Source organism: Bombus terrestris, chromosome 6 (genome assembly GCF_910591885.1).
Source record: "Bombus terrestris chromosome 6, iyBomTerr1.2, whole genome shotgun sequence".
In the NCBI taxonomy this organism is placed as follows: Eukaryota; Metazoa; Arthropoda; class Insecta; order Hymenoptera; family Apidae; genus Bombus; species Bombus terrestris.
The window spans coordinates 14,367,103-14,388,832 of NC_063274.1; the positions used below are offsets into that span (position 1 = coordinate 14,367,103).

General features: G+C 34.9%; 1 protein-coding gene across 2 annotated transcripts in view; it reads right to left on the bottom strand.

Moving 5' to 3' along the window:
• The window catches only part of LOC100646827 (potassium voltage-gated channel subfamily KQT member 1), a 164,070-nt gene that overhangs the window by 104,405 nt on the left and 37,935 nt on the right, over nucleotides 1-21,730 (bottom strand). The gene's annotated exons all lie outside the window — the stretch shown is intronic.

Here is a 21,730-nt window from a genome sequence, read left to right on the forward strand (position 1 = left end):
TTTCTGAGCTTATTGTCGTAACGATTTGTTGCTGTCTATACGATTAATGGAAGTAACGTGACAAGACTCGTTAGAAAGACAGGAATTTCGAGGATAACTGTAGGAGGAATTAACAGAAAGTTAGGACAGCCGTTCAACTTTCCTTATGTGTCTTTCGAATAATTCTTCTGTTGTATTAACTTTCGAAGACTGAAGTGAAAGTAGAAGAACCAATAGCTGAGTTATTCAAAAAGTCGAAGAGGAACAGTTGAATGAAATTGGGTAACACGGAAGAGGGTAGAATAGAATCGTTCGTGGTATTAAGAAGTTTGTGGCGACTACGAACTGTTTTTCAAAATGGTTTCGAAGATCTTTTTGAAAAATTTTTGCACATTTGAACAAAGACGAAATTACCTTTATTAGGCTTGCAAATTACATATTATATTTTATTATAGTCTATAAACCGTATCTTTGTTTAAAATATCTGAACCGCAGATGTATTTACATTAAATATAAAATTAATACGCACGAGAAAGAAAGAGAAAGAAATTTTTGCACATTTGAACAAAGACGAAGTTACCTTTATTAGGCTTGCAAATTACATATTATATTTTATTATAGTCTATAAACCGTATCTTTGTTTAAAATATCTGAATCCCAGATATATTTACATTAAATATAAAATTAATACACACGAGAAAGGAAGAGATTTCATAAATAAAACGTGGAAATATCAATTAAAAAGCGATGAAAGTCGGATCATAGCTACCGATGAATTTGTTTTGGAATTGTGCTTTAATTTACATATAAAACAAACGCAAATCTCGCTAACAAAATAAAAACTACACGCGTACCATTAAGCATACCAGCAATCGTACGAACACGTGTTTCATCATCGCCGACCAATTCATATTCATCGTCGATTCATCTCTAGCCCATCGATAATCCTTAACGACACCTCCAATTGTACGTGACTTTTCCAGCAAACATGTATCTAACTTTTTCAGCCACTTCGACTGGCTCATAAACCAGACAAGAAGCAATTTCACGATCAAAAGCGATCGATCGAATGCAATCTCAACCGGCTAAAAAGAAAGAAAACGATCGAATCGAGTTCTGTAAAAGCGAACAGCTACACCACGAAGGTATTCGAGCTCTTTAACTTCGGCAACTGTGCCGACACCAATATCGTAACGCCTACTTGTCACGATCCGATGTTCGGTGCACGCGGACGGAGTAAGTAGTTCGTAGTGAAATGCTAAATACCGTCGACGACCCGCGTGTCTATTTATAGAGGCGGCTGGATCGATATTCGGCCGGTATAGCAAGAGTAAACCGGGGCTAGAGCACGCGAGAAGGAAAAAAGAGGAAAGGGAAGTGAGAAAATACGATGAAATCGGCAAGAGAAGCTTACAAAGAGTAAATACAGAAAGCGAAGAGAGATAAGAGAGATATCAAGCGAAAAAGATAAATACAGCGAAGAGCATAATTAAGATATTGTCACGCGAATTTTATATATTTTTCCCTGGCAATTTCAATAGATTGAAATATATTACGCCATAATATTTCATTTTTACAAAGTATTACGTCGTATCCGGCCACTTTTCTCTGACAATCTAAACCGTTCGCGTTGTTGAAAATTTGTTAGTCTCCTTCCGCTGTTGTGAGTAGCAATATCACAATGATATCAACGAAGAAGGCTATCTACCGGAAGAAGTCGACAGCCAAGGCAATAAATTGATTTATTTTGCATAGTTTGCTTAAAAAAAAGGAAGCAGTTTTCCGTTGCAATCTTCTCTTTTAACGGCCGGAATTTATTATTCAGATGAGTAACGGTGATAAAGGTTATTAACGAATTACGAGCTTATTATCTCACCCGTTTCACACCACTTTTATATTACTCTTTGGAAAAGTTTTCCCATTACTTCTGATGGCTTGGCATGACTTTCGTTTATAACAGTCTTTTATTTTATACGACATTCGCGGACTTATGCAGTGCACTTGCTGGTTACGTCGTTTTAAAAAGGCATTAAATAAATCAAAATATTTTTTATTTGTTACACAGAAGGGACCAAAAGATGTTGGCTGTGTGCTTTCTCAAAATTGAATCGAATTATCGTCAGTTAGGAAATTTCTTTTGTTGAAACGTGCATGCGTCTTTTTATCCTCCTCTGTATATTAAAATTTCTTTCGCGCTCATAATTTGTGATAATTGATCTTCTACGTTTTAAAGCTCTTCTCATACTTGTTTTCTTGTTTTTTCTTTTGGCACAAAGTGCACGAATAAGGGAACGTTGAAAGGAGCGAATCGCCCGAGGAATCCCCGTTTTGTTCCAAAATCAGAAGCGCAAATGCGAAATGTGAAAGTTCACGTTAAATTTAGTTGCAACGCCGCTCATCCGAGCCTAGCGTTTGATCTCAAAGCAAACCACGATCTACTCCAATCTTCCACCTGCTCTCCTTGTTTGTTCCTTTCACACGCTTCTCCTCCACCATTTGTTCATCTTTCTACTCGACGAATCCTTTTCTTCGTTTCGTTTCCCTTTCCTGCGAAACATCGTTAGAGTGTCCTCATCCAGTTGAATCTATAACAACTGTGAATTTAAAAGCAAGAAGAAAATTTGCAAATGACTTGCAGTAGTTAACGAAGTAAATGTATTCCGGGCTCCACTCCAGTAAATAGATCTGGATAGGAGATTTCTTTGAAAATATTCTTCTTTTTTGAAAATATTGAAAATATTGTATACATTAAGGAAATATAACCTAGATTTTTTCATTCGAAATCATTCGAATCTCCGTACGAAAAGTTTTAGAAATCAAGTTGTCAAATTTACAAATCATTAAATTTAACGAGATTTACAGATTTACAAATTTACAAACGTATGAAAGGAATGAAAAGATATGGAAAAAGATGGTATGCAAAGGTATAAGATATTTATAGGACTTTACAATCGTGTAAAAATATATCTAATCAATGATTAGTTAATCCTGAAACAAATTTTTCCGACGTTGTATTAAGTTTTGTATTTATCACGTTTTTCAACGTTCCATTTAGAAGAATCGAAACGTCATGGTACAAATTTCCCAGTCGATGCTCCCGTGCCGCCGCGCCGCTACGCTCGCGTTGCGCTCAATAACCACTATCAAACATTTGTCAAAATAAAACCGCGATAACCGAATAAAATAAAAAGTCGAAAAATGTAATACGCGAAATCAATACCGTTAATACTTCGATTGCGATTTAAATTGGTTCGCTCGTGAACACGTCGATTTCTCAATTTTGTCACGTCAACGATACACGATGCCGCCTCTAAATAAAGGACGACAAATCTCGTCGTTATACTTGCCTTCATATTTCAGTCGCCTGACTTTTCCCAATATCCCTGCGAAATTAATGGTTAGACTGCGGATTTTTATACAAATTTGTCTTTTCATGGACGCGACTAAAGAAACACAATTTTCAGATTTGTTTTGGTTATTAAAAATTATAACGAGTGCTCTATTTTAGATATTTTATACATTTTCGTTACATATTAAACATATTTTACCTAATATTTTTACTATAACATACAAATTACACATTATACGCGTTCTGTCCTTATCTTCGTCTTCAAATTTCTAAAACAAACACAGAAAACTCCGCAGCGTATCAAATTACGATTCAAAAAGTACATTAACGAATGGCCCCGAATAAAGAATGAGTCGAATGGAAACCGTTTTAGAAGTCCAACCTTCGAAATTTGATGTTTTCTCAAGACGAAATCTTTTCTAAAGTCTGTTCCTTTTATGTCACAAGAACTCGTACAAATAAATTTTGCAAAATGAAAATTATCGATGGAGAATCGTTCTATTTCTACTTCCTACTAGAGAATACCACTAACTCAACTCTTGTATAACAAGATAGACGCGAGTCGATCGTGTTCTCGCATGAAAAGGAACGCGAACCGACTCGGCTGAAACTCTGAAATAGAATGTGCAAAGGGGCCCATTAGCGACCTGTTTGTACACTCCAACGCTCTGAAGTGAGCACTTTCCGTGCTACTTCATCTTCTGCTAAGAGGCTGACCTCGCCGAACGCCCGGATCCTATTGTCTCCGAAGTGAAGCGACGTCTTCGCCACAAAAAAACAAGAGGATAATTCTATACGAGCTCGTGTCTATTTCCCATTGTCATTCGTTTCAATGACGGAGGCCTAAGATGACGGATCTCTTTGCCTTACCTTCGTTTTGCCTCCCAGTGAAACGAACTGGACTTGTGCTAATTAGAAAATTTTCACACAACATCTCGAGTATCTTCCGCTGTTTCATTCACGGCGGTTGAGCTCGAAAGGTTTCTATACAATTTGACGATATATTCATTTTGAAAGAGCTGGCTTTGTTTGATCGAGAAGACAGGTATATACGTAGTTTCGAAGTATCGTAAATATTTTAAATATAAATGTTCTATTTGTGTATTATATAGATAGATATAATATTGCATGTTTCAAGGGAGAAGTCAATTTTTAACAATTTCAAACAAAAAGTTTGATAAATATTTTGAACACAGATACTTCGTGTCTATAGGTACTCCGGGTAAAAATATAAATATTTTTTCATAATGTTATATTTTCCAAGTGAAAGCACTTTTACATCTTTTCGCAAACGGTTTCGCAATTCGAAATTTACAAAACGTCAATATATTCTTTATTTCTGACTTTTCGCTATTTTTTATATTAGAAATATTATTATATATTATATATCAGGAATTCGAAATTTTCAATCGTTAAGCGACATTTTACGACTCGACCGATCAGCTGACCTTAAAACGAACTAGAACATTGTATACGATAATTTTACTCTGCTGCTTACTATATATAAATCGGTCGTTTTATACGAATGGTTTTCTGATAGCAGAAAAAGGAAGGTAGAAACGATAAAAAAAGGGAAAGCAAAGGAAGATGAAGAACGAGAGAAGCGAGTTTCTTTCTAGCTTCGCTAATGGTCTCGTCAATAAACTTACTCAGCAAATCCTGACTTACACATATAGCGGCTAATGTTGTGTGATGCAGGTTTTACGTATGTACCAGCTTTGATGGAGATAATTTCACAAGAATAACAATTACCAGATAGTCGTCAAATGGCGCTTTCGGAAGTTAATATACAAATTTCTAGATATTATCAAGCTTCAAAATATTTGTACATTCTCTACCAAACTTCTTTAAATTCTTCTTTTTTTTCCTTTGAAATGATAGAATGAATAAAACAAGGAATAACATGAAAAACAAAATTGTAAATTTATAATCTCGTCAGCAAGATGTAATGCAAATCGTTAAATTATTTCAATTTTTGTATACATTTATATAGATGGTTACTATAAAATACATATCGATATTCTCTGATGCGAGAGGATCCTTTCACATGCGTAATCCAATTTCTGTATTCTTTCACATGAATGGTGGCTTACGATACATCTACCATGGGGCAAATAATTAATCTGTCGTAAAAGTTAACGAAATCATCGTCAAACATTTACTCTCGCAGCTTACTCGCCGCGCATCCAATTTGAATGGATATTTTTATCAAATAGAATCTTACTCTCGTTTTGGCAACTGGAAAGAACCTGTTACGCTTTGAAAAGATGTTCAACGTACGCAATTGGAACGAGATATCATGCATATGAAAAAGTTTTCTTTCTCATATTTTGTTTTAAAGTACGCGCGAAGATATTTTTTAAGTAGTTAGAAAGATATAAAAAGAAAGAGCTTAAGAGGATTAAAAAAGTATTTAGTTATGATATTTGATATTATTATTACATTATGTTATATTATATAGTATTTAGCTATAGTCATAGCGTTATAGCATAGTTTTGACGGAAATAATTGATGAAACAAAGTTGGTAATATTTTCATTTATACTTTCTTGAAAAATGTTATATGTATATTCAAATAGATTTTCAACATCAATTTTCAGGAAAATTAATCCTTGCCTGATCAAATTTTATCTCGCGCTTTTAATTTTTTCTACGGAAGATCACCTTCCCTCTGCTTGTACAACGCTTTCAGACACATCTTAGTAATTTATTTTAACGAAGTAGTAGATGTTACTGTTACCGCGTGTGTGCCATGTTAGCTTTCACGAGAACTCTTCTCTCCCATTTTGTCATTTAACTTCCGACATTTAACGATTATTGCTCCACGCTGTAGAGTTTACTTTGTAAACTATCAAGAACTCCCACGAATTAAATGTATCCTCGCGCCTGTCATCCATAATTGCGTTAGTTTTATTTCTCGTCGATTGCGCCTTCGCAAACAACGGGAAATTACGAAAAACAACGGGATCACAGCTTTTTACCCGAACATATCAATTTTGTAGTGGAACAGAGGAGATACGAGCTCGGGCAAAAGAAAATCTCGAAACTCTCAATGAATTATTTCGTAGTTTCTACGTGAAAAGCCATATATCTTTATAAATGATCCCACGTATCCTTTGATACAAGATCGCGAAAAAGGAAAAAAGGAAAATTCATGCTCGAAGAAAAGACCTGGAATTCTTCGATAGAAAATCGTTACTTGAGTTGCGGTGTCTGTATTTGACCGTGCAAATTATTCCCCTAATAGAACCGTCGTATTTTTCAATAGCATTATTTTCACTTTCTCTTTCCTCTTCTCGTCTAACAAAATTACTCGTTATTCTCGGAAATATGAATATTTCGATTTTGAGATCAATCGTTGGCAATCTATCGCATGATTTATACAATAATTTCTAACTATAGTCGAGTAACTATACCACCTAGCTACTTGTTGCAAGGATAATGGAATTATGTTGTCACTTTTGCTCTCTCTCTCTCTCTCTATCTGAATTTCGAGAATTACCTATTATTCCGTATTAAATATGCATGGAAATTAATTAAACTGAAAGGCTAGATTAAAGTTCGTAAATGAAAATGTTAAACTGCATGAATTACAGGCTGAAATTCATAGTCAGAGTATACGTTGAATTTAATCTTCTTGAAGATTAATGATTAGATTCGCAAATCGTGTAGAAATTATATCTGTGTACATTTTCCATACTGTGTACAAAATTACAATATACTGTATATATAAAATAACAATATACTGTGTACAAAATTGATATCATCATAAAATGCCATCGAGAAAATATATTTCGGCAATGTCTGATATTTTACGGTAAAATTAAACGTTCTCGTTTGCGGAATTATTTAAACAACAAATATAGCTCATATTTATTTGTTAACCTGACGATTACGGAAAAAAAGTGAACGATGTTATTTGCACAACCAATCAACTTCCTAAAAAAACATCATAAAATACATGAATTTTTATCAAATTTTTTGTTATTTATCTCGCGATTGATCTCGGAAATTAAACACTTGAAATTAAAGAAGATGCATCATAAAGTAATCGCTATTATAACACTCCATTCTAATTATAAAAAAAATATTCGCAACATTTAATCGATCGATATGTAATTTCTCGACAAATATGTAATAAACATGACGACGTACAGATAATACAGCAAATATACCTAAGTATACCATGTAGTATAACGATATGTTTGCTAACATTGTTCGCAACTTCACCGTGTTTTCCGTATATTTCTCGTGTCGTATAACCTAAGTACCTCTTCTTTTCGTCGCTGAAATTGTTGTCAGGATGCACAAATAAAATACAAAACGGAGAAAAATAGAGGGGAAAGACATGAAAAGGAGAAAAGAAGGTGGCGATTCAAAGCAATATTTCGAACGCTACAAGAAGAGAATCACTTTGCAACCACAGATCTGTCGATCGATCAGGCAAAGTATCGATATTCAGACTTGGACGAGTGTACAGCTCTCGGTGAATTGCGCCTTTTTTCCCTAAACCTCGATCAAACGTGAACTTCAATAGCTCTTTTCTCCCAATGAAAACTTTCACAGACTTCCACCGTTCACGCCCGAATCGTTTATCTTTCAACCGCAAGCTCTTTTACCTCGTCAAACTTTGCTTTTCGTACGATTGTGCCTAAACAGTATTTAAATTCGGATTCAAAATGTAGATGCAATATATGTTTTCGCTTCTTGGATTCAGAATAAAAATCTAAATACAATTCGTGTCTCCTTCTCTTGAATATTTATGCGATTTCATGTCTCTGCAAATATGATTGAACGAATGGAACACAAACGTAGATTTGTTCCATCTACTAAAATATCTTAACGATTGCCAAAACATGCTAAATATTTTACATTGTATATTTACACGTTATATGCATTTCCTCTATATTTCTATATGTTTATCCGGAAGCAACTGTTCGGAAACAGAAGACAAATAACTTGATACATCTGACAGCGAATGAATCACAAGTTATTCGTTCAAAGTAATCAAGTACAAACAATATCACTTAACGAGATATTCATTTTATCCGGCACACAGTGCGAGAACCAGGAATTCTAGAATTTCACCACCAGTAAAAAAAAGCTTACCATCCAACGAATTATTCATTCTAGATCATTGAAAAAATAATCTTTCCTAAGGAGACATTACACGCATGTTTCCTAAACGTCCCACGTTTCATTCATTGCACGGTGCAGGGACCATGAATTCTACAAATTCACCGCAAACAGCCATCGAGAAACATACAAACTCCGAACTTTCCATCGAACAAGTTGATCCAAACAAGTCGGTGCCAAGAATACAAGAACGCTGCCTGTCCGGCAACGACTCGCCAATTTAAGTGGCGCGGAATCAACATTTCGAAGAGATAGGAAGAACATCCAATTGCTGGGAGTAAGAAGGAAATAAACGCGGAAGAAAAACGATTGCGAGGTAGGAGGGAAACGTGAAAAGCAGCGAAGTGAACGCAACAGCAAGAATTATACTTTGTGGCAGGGGTCTTTTGGTCACCGAATGGGAAGAATCGATATTCACATGCGGGTCGATATCACGCGGCAAGGCCACACCACGACCCTTCTGCATTATTGATGCTTGATGGACGGCTTTTGTGGAACGGGGTGTCTCGCTGTTTGCGGGTCACCAAGCCTCGCGTGCCGACTACTCTGTGTCACAATAATTTTCTCGCTGCGCACCGGTTATCCTATTCAACGATGAACGTTTGCATGGTGAATGCTTGGAATGCGACTAATCGAGACATTAACAGATAACTAACTACCCTTTTTTAATGCATTCACCGACGCATTAGGTCATACCACGAGTTTTTATTTTATCAGAAGTTTCACGTAAAGTTACAGAAATTACGCCTCTGATCATAGACGTACGCTCTCTCGTTTACTGTCGTTTAGAAACTAACTTGTCTGTCTCCTTAACTGTTAACTTTTGATACTTCTTTCTTTTCTTTTTTCTCTTTTTTTTTTTTTTTTTGTATCGTGTAATTTATAAATTTGTGACACGTCTGACAGAATTTGAAATACTTATTATTTGCTATTTAAGTTCCAATAATTTCTTAGACTTTGCAACTATTAAAGATGAAACGGTAATTAAGAAAATAGATATGTTGTTGATAACGGTCACTCACTCTCTATCGTTGTTATTCATTTACTTCTTAATATCAACGTATTCTTTGCTTACATGGTGTCCTTTACGTAATCGATATTGTAGAAAAGTCAGAAAATTAATATCTCATATTACGGACGTAACGTATAGCATGGTTAAAGATGAATAAATTGTACCGAGACTATAGTAACTAAACATGATTTATTGGATGATAGGACGTCGAGGATGATGCATGTTTATACTCATACGTAAGACACATCGATTCCATCATACTTTCATAATCGCGGAACTGTCTATCGTTAATGTTTATCGTCAAAGACATGGAATTTTTAGAAAAACTTTCAATCTACGTCAACCTAATCTCTATATAAATGCTATAATAAATATAATGATGTCGACATTCTTCCTACAACCATTGTATGTCCTGTCTATAGAATTTCAAACTTGAAGATGGGTCTTAAAACCGGCTTTTTGGTCCAGCGACGTTCATTATCAGCCACCCACTAATCATAAAATTAACCATTTAAAAAAGATAGTTTCAAGTTTAAATAGATTTAATCGGCGAAGAAAAAGTTGAAACTTTGTCATTATATTTCTTCGTCAAAATCTTCATTAAACGTGATAATATAGATCGACTCGTCCCCTTCCCGCCACTTTGAAAACTAAATTGCTCTATTGGATTAGCAACTAAGCGATTACGGATTTTGTCAATACTACCTAATGACAAAATCCGCAATCACTTAGTTGCCAACCCAATAAATCCTCTGAATCCCCTAAATCCACCACGTACGGATATATCAAAGTATGGTGCAGTGCACGCGGTAACTGTACAATTGTGCGCTTTTCGCAAAAAGAAACTTTACTAAATTTAAAAACTAAAAGGATGGACGAACGCGATAGTGGCACGGACACGCGAGCACAAACCGATCGGCTCGTCGATATTGTGCTAGCGGGCACAAAGCGAATTCTTTTCAAGACGATATTGGAATCTCCCAGGCCTATCGAGCTTCCCAACAGCTAAATCACGGCAACGAGACACGTTGATCGATAATGGTTTCCGGTAGCGCGGTTTTTCATCGACGCGCGAGCAACAAACGCATTATACGCGTCAACCTTTGCAAAGCAACACCGATTCGAATCAAGCAATTCCGATCGCTCCTACTATCCAATACTCGTTGCTCTTTTTACTTGCAATTACAGCTACTGTTTCAGTACGTGGATCCGTACAAGCTGTTGAAGTATTGGGTTGGCAACTAAGTGATTGCGGATTTTGTCATTAGATAGTATTGACAAAATCTGCAATCACTTAGTTGCCAATCAAATAATTACTTTAAGAGAAACTCTACATCTTTACTTTTGTATATCCGTGACCTGGAAACAGCTGCTACGAAGAGAATAGAATTTAGTGAAAAGAATTCAAAATAAGAGAAGGTCTGTTGTTATTTTTATATTCAGAGGTAGGGTCACAATAGTTATTACTATATTGTACGAATAAATCTATCACACCGTTCTGAGCCGAAAAACCTTTATTTCGCACACTTACATGGACTAGGGAAAAAAAGAAAAAGAGCATCTTAAAAACAATCGATTGAGTCTATCGATTGTATCTAGAACAATCTTCTACTTACCTTTTTTTTTTTTAACTAGCGCATCCGCATATGGAGGACGAGCACGAAATCACGTTATCATTTTCAACAAGGTCCATATTATTGTGCCTTTGAATATAAATTTTGATTTGGGTTACAAGGTCTCATTAGAAACAAATGAGTTATAACTAGATTTCTATTGCTGTTTCTTGTAGTCTTCAGCTGGAGTTACCAAAATTAACTTTTTGATGATGTCCTTTGCTATAAATGTATGAACGTGCTGCATATTCAATTCTATTGTATTGTAACATTGAAAGAGTGAGGATCTGGATCAGCATATACCAATACTTGTACTTATACCTATACTTATGTAGTATCTTAAATTGGGTCTTAGAGTAAGGACAAGTAATGTTTTATTTGAAGTTAAGTTTTAGTTTAACAAGCAATACTCAATACAACAAAATGATTACGATATTGTCATGCATCTTATTATCATACTCGGCTCTAATCTTCCCGATTCATACTCTCCGGCTCCTCCACTAACACTCTCTGCGGCTTCTGCACTCACTCTCTAACTTCTCAACTGACACTGTAAGACTTCTCAACTAACTGTGACTGTTCTCGCATCCCTTTGTCTTCTTTTTCGCCTCTCCACGCATGTGTTCCGCAAACACCCGTGGCCAGGGTCACGTAGGCTTTTTCTACGAAACTATTCCATTGAAGGACCGACGACACATTGATGGACCCGACGACGCCTCGGCTCTCGCGATATTGTTTATGGTTCGACCGATATCTTAGGCTTGTTTGTCCACGATACTACACTTATTTCAATGTATTTTTCTATTACAAATTCATCCACTTGTTCCTCTATCAGTCAACCTCAACACAAGCGGATACTGATCTTTTTCGCGACAAATTGTTTGTAATTTGTTTATCGCGGATGCCTTGACCTTTCTGTTTTTCTTCTTCTGTTGTTCATAGCAGTATCGACTACGCAAGCTTGCAGGAGTTACAAACAGATGAATTGTTTCGAATATCATAAAAGGCATTGGATATTTTGTACAAATATTTTGTTCATACCGTGTGCTTGCCGTGTAATTTTACGCTTTTTAATCTCCTATAAATGCGTAAAATCTAATTATCAGTGACGCGAGAGAATGAGATAATTACACGATGGGATTAAAAATTAATAATATCTAGATTATGAATGTTGAAATATGTGAATGAAATATGGGAAATATGAAAATGTAATATGCCAACTTACGCATGATAAGTATATTGAAAATTGTGAAAATATTCTGGAATAACGAAGTCTTCGGTATAAGCGCTGGTTATCAAAAACCAGATATTACAGAAAAAAGAGACGATAGACGTGTACGAAATATAATCTTTACAAAATCTGCGAAAATTGTGTAACGTATGAAATTATGCGAAATAATACGCGGATCAATTTTTTAAAAGAAAAGACGAATCAATTTTCTGTAAAATACGCGTTTGTATAAGCAACCGAATACTATTAATAATTCTTGTACTGATTTATAATCTGCAAAATTATTCTTCATAAAATTATTTCTATATTTTCGCATAGCATTATCCTCATCGCCGATTATATTAGGTTGTCCGAAAAGTTTCTTTCATTTTGTAAAGAGATAAGACTCACAATGTTTTTTGTTTTATATTAGTTTATTGAATTACGCACGAACATAATAATAAAAATAAAACGAAATGGATCACACCTAATTCAATAAAATAATATAAAACAGAAATTGTTGCTCATCTATTATCACCTTATGAAACGAAAGAAACTTTTCGGACAACCTAATATGATTATATTTATAATATAGTACATCGAATTTCATGCGAAAAATTGCGAAGTTTTAAACATGCAAATTTTATGAAGAGACGAAAGAACGAAAGAGCGAGTAATATTCAGGCAATTGTAACAAAAATAACTTGAAGCATCGTGAAAACCGTTCTTCATTCAGTTTACGATGTGGAAAAAAGGCTGCAGTGGAAAAAAATTCATTTTAATGTTTTGTCGCTTTGTCAATGTTTATATTGGACTGCATTTCTTTAAAATTCATTCGTTCGTTTAAAAATTCATTCATTTAAAATGCTACCAGGCTAACGCAGGAGAAACGCTCAGGCAATATTTTTAATCACGGTTATAACTATTCCTTGAAAAGCACAAAATTCAATTCGCTGAAAAGTAGAAAAGTTAAAATCTTGTCACTACACCATTCAACCTGCGACTATCGCGTCTACTATTATTGCAATTGCTAATTAATTTTTGAAAATGTTAACTCCCATCATTTCCTTCCTTTTCGTATATTGATTAATAACTTTCTAATTAATTCGTGTCACCTTCCAGCGGATAATTTTAATATCGAATTAATCCACTAGCGACGTTAAAATATTTTCACGGATAAAACTCTCAGTGTGACAAGAAAATGTCGTCGTGGAACGGCTGAATAGTAGTTGGACTGTCGTGTAGCATAATTATTTTAATATTTAAGAGAAACAGAGTGAGGACGAAGCGATGTTTAATAATTGTCATTATATCATATCAAATATATTACTTTTGTTCATTTTGACACTGTAGTTTCATATCCTTATGCACGAACAAGAACGACGTAAACAGAAATTTGATTTATAAAATCCACTTCAAATTTCTCGAATTATTCAGAATCCATTCACAGATCGAGGAAATTGGTCTAGAGTTTCAAAATTTGCAGTAAACAATAAGAATTTCGTTACAGTGCAATTTTAGACGTGTCCCTCTGCGAGTTATTTAACTTCCTGCGTATAAAATTCTTCGACTTTCCAGTTTCGTATTAAAGTATTCGATTTTTTTAATGGCCAGAAAATTTTCCCCGCATTTCATAACTATTTGCTTAATCGATTCGTATAACATGCCCTTTAATAGCCGTCACGTTTTTATTGTAGAAGATATTTCGATACGACGCGCACTATTAATGCATATTTGGATAGGTAGAATTTATTAGAAGGAAGAAGAAAAATTGTAAAAATGAAAAAAGTCCGTGTATAATCCCATAAATATTAATAACTTATGACAAAAATAATATGTTAGCAAATATGTTACGTCGCGCGAAAAGGTCCGTGCGAGAGAAACCTTCAATAAACCTAAGGCCCCACCATAAACCAAGTCTTATTAGTTGGCAGGAATCTTTAATCCTATAAGTATTTTCGGTTTATTACTGGTACTTAAAAAGTCCTTAGGTCTGTTATACATTCTTCCAAATTACGCCAAAATCGCCCATGAATCACGTGGGTAAGAGACTTCTTCCTCCCATCTTCCTTCCCAACATCATAACCAATCGGCATCGCGAATCATTGCCCTCACTTTCCTAACTAAAAATGTGGGCAACGAATCCGCGTTCTTGGTTCAAAGGGCACACCCATACCGAGCTTTCCTCCGTAATCACATAAGAACAAACTTCACAGTCCCTATATCTCTCAACGTGCCTACAAGGCCGAGTTTTCCTCTGACTCTCACAGTGTCCAGAAGTCCGACAGCTGCTACAGCTCTCACGGGCCTAGAGCTCCTATAGCTCTCACAGTTCCTTCATCCGTCAGACTATTCCTACTGCTCCGACTGCTCCTACTGCTACCGCTTCTACGCCATCAGGAGAGTCACTAGATCGGTTCTCATAACCAACGAACAATCAAGGTCAACATATATACGGATTCTCTCATCTAAGAATAATCCTTCTCTTCGTTATCTGTATCTTAATCAACGGCGTTACTACTTTGTGTGATTGTATAAAATGTTGGAAATATATATTTTTATAACTCTGTGAATCCCAGTGTTATACCACAACAACCACCCCTATTATCCTAACCGAAATCAGGGGATCGAACTATTCGTGGTGTCGATTATTATAATCGTAACGGGAATTTACGACTCCCGTTGACGCGTATTCTCGCGACCGCGTCTCCCCGCGATAGCTCGAAAATACAAAATATATTAATTGTATATACGTGTGTACAAAAAGACGGCCAGTGTCCTACATTTCCGAAATACTCAAAATTGATTCGTAACCTATTTAAAAAATATGCAGGACTTTGGTCACAAAGTTTTAATATTCATACACATACATGACGCATACATACTCTACTCGACCAAGCTATCGCCCAATATCTAAATTAAACATCCATTCGATCCTTCATTTTCCTTTAAAAGTTAAAGGAAAGGAAGGAGTTTAAAAACCTAGTTCATCGTTCGTCTTAATTCTAATTTATTTAATTCTTTTTAAATTGACAATTTTCTCGCCTGTATGGGATGCACATAGGATCTGTTATGATTTTATTCTTCATTATTGCATCAGTATATAACAAAATACGATACACAGAGGATCAACGCAAAGTTAATTCGACGTATGAAAAGCCATGAAGCATTAAGGTAATCGTGTTGAAAGCTTTGCAACGCAATGATAACACGTTGCAATCCTACGCAACATGAACAATTTGAATTAAAAGGGGAAACCGCGATAACTGTGCGAGGAAACACGAGTAGCTGGGCCAAGCTCGCAAAATAGAAGCACAATCTAGCACAGAAGCTCGAATCCACGCAAATCTCGTCTTAAAGCGGTCGACTAGGGCCGCTTTACAGACGTCCTTCTCTGTTCTCCAACACGGTACCTTGAAAAGAAGTAGGTTACAGGGTCCACACATAGTCGGGGACAAAAATATGTGGACAAAACTATGTGAATTATATACCTAAAGTTTGTTTATTATACATTTTATCTTCCATGTTATTACACATATACATATTTATTATATGGTATTTACAATTTAATTTTAATTAAATAGCTTCGATTAAATAGTAAATAATCGAAATGAATATTTACATTTTTATGTAAACAAGCTCTATTTAACAAAACTTCATTGGCATCCATTTTCCACCGTCCAGTACGATGAGATCAGGAAAAGAACGAAACATCAAGATGAACGTGGAAGGATAACGTAGACGTACAGCTCTGATATTCATACGTATAGTTACAAAAGTGAGAAAATCGATATTAGTCGTTAAGCTGCTAGCTATCCTACCCTGCCTCCTCCGATTCATCATCCGTTTCCCTCTGATACACCGGGCCTTGATTTCGTCCTATTCCTTTTTTCGATGCCAACTCCGAAGCGTCCTCCAAATTTCTCGATACATTGTCCGCGATATTCGTCAATATCCGCTTTTTTTTCTTTTCCTCAGTCCCTTTGAAACTATTCTCTACAGTAGCGAAAATATTCTCCGCTCTTCCTATTTCGAGATGTAGGAAGGAATGCAATCATGTTAACGTTATTTAGGTATCCTACCCACTATGATGCTCGTACGTCACCGTATGATTCAGAATCTCATGTTAGGCGGTCTCCTGTATCATACTCGTATCTACGCATACTCAGTCAGTAGCAGTTCGAAGATAGCGAAAATGAAATTTTCTTACTTTTACACGCGGAAGATTTATTTCATTAATGAAATCCTCCTGTAATAAAGAATTTAATTATTCGCATTCATCGATCTATATGTGATTTTTTAAACTTCTATCTTCACAATTTCCATCTCGTGTCCTACAAATATGGAGAACTCTTCTATAATGTAAAAAATTCTTCATAAATTGAGAAGAGAACGTAATCTAAGGAACCACCAGGTTCGTGTATCCTATGAAACGTTGTAATATTAGAAAATTCTTATTAAAAAATCGAAATGTTATATTTATCTACAAAAAATTGTCTTTTTTCGAAAAATAAATAGAAACACGTGATATCACCAGGCATATCAATAAGCAATTATCCTCCAATACGGTCGAAAATCTTCCACATAGCTGATACGGCAAATATGTGTAACGCTATAATAACACAAGCGTTAATAATTAACAGTAGATTTCTAGTTTACTAACTAGAAATCATAAACTAGAAAAAATCATAAACTAGAAAGTTTATGATTTTAATGCACTGTTCCAGTTGGAAGAAATGATTCTGGAATTATATTTTACTTGGGTAAGAGATGTACAAAAATTCAATACGAGAGAAAAATTTCGTTCGGTAAAACGGAGAGGGAAGCAAAGTCGTGGGAACGTTATGGAAACATTTCGTTAATGGGAAAACAGGTAGACGATGTTGGCCAGCAAAAAGAAGGAAATTGCTGTCCAAGATCGATAGTAATGATGGAGCGAAACAGGCTGAATTATGACAGCGAATTCTGATTGGATCTCGTTAAAGAAATTCGTGTCAAGAATAACATGTAACAAAGGCGAGACTGTGTATCGAATGTGACTCTTAACTCGTTATATTGATAACGCCTAATGCAACAGTGGCGTGCTAATAATTGTGGAAAATATTTGTTTCCAGGGTTATTCGATACTTAACCATATGTATGATGTGTAGCTTTGAAAGATGTTTCTACAGATTGAAACGTCAAAAGGAAAATACCCGTGCAGAAACGTTTGAGAAATTCATGTTTTTCGTGAAGAAAGAAATAAAGCGAAATACTTATTTCGGTGGCTATTAACAATTCTAAACAACACAAAAATGCTAAAATATTGTATCCAGTTATATTCAGGAAAATAACGATCTTCTTAACCCCTGGTCGGTTAAAGTTACAAAATTCCGAACATACATCCTCTGTATGCACGTTTTACAAGGAATATTTCATTTTGAGACGCAATTCTCCGTTTAATGCCGTTTCAAGTTATACGAGCAACGCATATCGCTACCACGTTGCCATTAAACGACGTATAATTTTGCTTTACCCGACCTTTGGAAGATCTCGCGAAATGCGCTGCACTCTGCTTGTCTGTTCTTAAAACGATACAATGCATATTACGTATTTATAAGCAACTTGGTATACTGTTAGGAAAGAGATTAAAATTCAGCAACTAAAAGTTGTATGTGATCTTTCTCCGCCGTTCGTAGATTAATGGCCTTAATGCTCGGTTGATGTATCGAGCGAACAGCTACGAATATAAATTATACGATGCAAAAGTTCCATAGAGTATTATTTTACATAATCTAGAGTAATATTTTACATAATAAAGATGCGTAAATAAAAAAATCATTATTTTCAAGAGATCGTATGCTGTTCCTCGTTGTACCGCAATGTGTTATTATGTTTGTAACAATACGTTCCTCAAGCTTACGAAACGTTTTAGCGATAGTAAATCACGATCGAAAGTGACTTAAAAAATACGTCACGGAATTAATCTATCGGATTGAATAATAAATTCCTTCATCTTTCGTTAATCGATTCACTTAAAAAACTATTATGGAAAGTGTTTGATAGATATAAATTAAATACGTTGAACGTAATTGAATTTTTTAAGCCATATATAAGGAAGAATATTTTTTAAAAATGGGACGAAAAAGTTACTTGTTGATTAGATAGATTTTTTATAAAAATGATAGGACTTGACGAATGAACTTATTACTCAAGCTCAACATTCTTGTATAAAGAATCACCTCCTGTCCGATTGTCTGATATTTTGACCCTACTCTGTATAAAAGCAATATCGTCTCAGAACCTATGCTGCGCCTGCTTCGATGAAACGAATGTACGTCATAAAAGTAGCCGAGTCTTTCTTTCAAAATACCCTACGTACTCCTCGATACCGCGTTGACCCTATTTCAGACGTGCTCCCTTCCGAACGACGTTCCACGAGGAAACGATATACTTTTCCGCGGCAGGCTCCCCCAGGTGTATTAGTATGAAAGCCCCGGTTATCATCATTGAAACATTTCTCACGCGAACAACTTCTGGCCCCTTCGATGATATATGCGCAGGGGGCAGAACACCACATGCACAGCCGTCACATGATCCAATTTGAATAATTTGAATAACTTGACACGACAGCAATAGCATACCACGAATAATTCCTCCGCGATGGACAAGGCAAATTACTTAATTGCATGTCTCACGATTCTTTTTCTGAGACGGTGGTGGGCGATCGTAAAGCGGACCGACATCGTTAGAAAACGTGTGATCTCGTTGGCCGAAAATTTTTAATTAAAATCGGATTCAGTCGCACAACTTTAGATGACTGGGAATGGCTTCGAATCTCGTGCATGGTCTGACGATTAGATTACAGATTCGTATGAATTTGTGGATTCGAAGATACAAAAATATATAGAATTCGCATAAAATGCAAACATAACTAAGACGTAGTGAGTATAGCTCGTAGCAAACAATTCCAGAAAAAAGTATCTGAAAAATATCTTTCCTATATAAAAATATATAATATTTCATATGTAATATCAAGCAATTTTTAGCTATCAATAAGTTTTTAAAATATTCTGTTTTTATTAACAAAAATGTTAAACTTTAGTAATAAATTCATTCGCCAAGTCCTATCACTTTTATAAAAAATCTATTTAATCAAGAAGTAACTTCTTCGTCTCATTTGTTTAAAATATCCTTCCTTATATATGGCTTAAAAAATTCAATTACGTTCAACTATATTACCTTGATTTTTGTAAATAAAACGGTATTTTAGATTTCGAGTGAATTTCTGAATTCACTAGTCAGATGTAGTTCGTTAATTTTTTGTAAATGATATTTCAATCTGAATATTGCCAAGCGTTATCCATAATACACACTTATCTCTTTAAAAGAAGACCATCTTTAACTTTTCGAAATAACATCATTTACATGTTAATTTCAATACTTACTGTAACGAATCAGCTAATGTTCGACAAATGTAATTGGCAAATATTACTTTATCAATCTTACTAATTCGAAGTATTATATTTTAATGATAATCGGTGTAACAAGTATAGCTTCCCCAATCTCGACATACGCATAATCACTTCGTTACAAATTTACGTAATTAAAGCATATTATATATTATTACAAGTAACATTTGCATGTTCCAACAGTGCTACAAAGCAGAATGAGAGCGAGAATTATTATCGCGAGAACCTTGTTCATACACGCTCAATTTGCAACAACCATTGTAAGCCTGGCTTACATTAGTTACATTAACCGCTTTGTTACATCAATGAGTTACCACTCTCCGTAGTAACCACTGCAACATTCTATTTTCGAATTACGGTTCCAATCGTTTTAATCACCAACGTAACTGGTACTCGTTATCAGTAGCCTGTTTACGAATTTAGATGAAAAGCACCTTTTGTTTTAACCTTTCATATTCCACTAATGTTGCTGCAACGATATTAATAAATTGAAGATTGTATCTTGTACTGTTTCTAACGATAAAAAAAATTGAGAAAAGGATGAAGATTACTGTACAGGTTTTTTGAAACAAAATACAAAATTTTCGTTACGTAAAGAAAATATCAGGAATGTTACTTTGCTCTACTTGTATATCCTAATGCAACTTCTCCATCGAATATCTCCCTGGAAAACGTCACTCTATTGACGCGATTTAATTAAGAACCATATTCCACCGAAGGAAAAAAGAGGTAGCAGCATTTTTTCCAGATAAAAGAAGTAAGGAAAAATAAACGGTGTTTTTTATCTGTCGGAAAATTGACAAATAGACGGTCGTTAATCTTTGTAGAAAAATTCTGTTTGAGGGGTAGGTTCAAATAAAAAAAGCTGTTTTCTTAATATAAAAATCAGCGAGTCATCAAAGACATGTATATGACTTTGGAAAAGTATAAAACAATGGAAATGCTAAGATAGGATGTAGCAATAGAAACTTAAAGCAGAAAGAATTATTTAAGGATTTTGTTTTTACAACAAATATTTACGTTGCAAGAATTATAATTCTGTGTAGTACACGGCACGGATGTTGTTAATTTGTAACGTTAATTTTTGCTATAAACGTGTAAAAGCTTTTGTAAGAAGAGCCAAAGTACGACAAATCGAATTGCAGATTTCTGCATAGACGCTCAGTAAGTGATGTAGCCAGAATATTGATCAGACCAAGGGATACAGGTCGGTATAGAACACGCCATCTGTGCGAAAAGAATTCAACTTCCTAGCAAGCGCAATAAATCTTCTGTAAACAACGATGGAACTATCGATCCTAACTAATAATTTAAATACATTTAATCTACGTTTTGATAATTATTTTTATCATTTAAGAAATTTTAGATATGCATCATACTTTCTACCATATTTTTTGTGTAAACTAAAGTTATGCTTAATTTTAATTTTAATAATTAAAGAAAATTGTTCTTTTAGCGACATTTTTAAAATATAATAAAGGAGGGTACACATTTCTACAAAGGATACAAGAAATATCTTTGATATTTCCAGTATTAAGTTATTCTAACATCTTTTCCTAATCTTTTCAAATAATAGCTTGTCTAACTTTTTTTGTTTTTCATTTCTTTTTGTAATTGCAGTTAGGAAAGAGGAACAAGGTGTTTCAGTTGCGCGAAATATATGTTTCATACATTTGTATAAACAAACTGATAGATAAAATACGATGTGTATTTCCCGTGCTTCGAGAAATATTCCATTCGCGCGATCAATCTTACGAAATACACCGTATTGCATGATATTTATTAACTGACAACAAAGATCGATGTGGTAACGTTCACGGAAGATAATATAGGAAGCGGGACCAATATACTACCGTTAATCCGCCTTTGACATATCACCACGCAAGATAGTATCCAAACGAAGCTGCTTGAAATAACGTGTCCTATTAGATTATTAATGTTTATATAAGTTCACACTTTTACGAGGGCGATTGAAAAAATA